The sequence below is a fragment of the Penaeus monodon genome, chromosome 32 (assembly GCF_015228065.2).
Source record: "Penaeus monodon isolate SGIC_2016 chromosome 32, NSTDA_Pmon_1, whole genome shotgun sequence".
Classification (NCBI taxonomy): Eukaryota; Metazoa; Arthropoda; class Malacostraca; order Decapoda; family Penaeidae; genus Penaeus; species Penaeus monodon.
The window spans coordinates 3,268,574-3,268,783 of record NC_051417.1 but is presented as its reverse complement, the minus strand read 5'-3'; positions in this window follow the sequence as shown (position 1 = coordinate 3,268,783).

Below are 210 nucleotides of genomic sequence, written 5' to 3'. Positions count from 1 at the left end.
ATTTAGTCTGTTTAAGTGTATGGAATAATTTAACCAGCCTTTTTTGTTTTAAAAAAATCTTCCCTTAAACTTTTTCTCATCCCTAAAAAATAGTATTTTGCCTTTTTCTTCCTTACAGGATTTCAGACTGCCATTAATTCATATTTTCTGGATCTCTTTTTCTCTGGTTTCTTTTTTTTTTCCCCCCTTTTACCTTTTCCCCTTAAACCC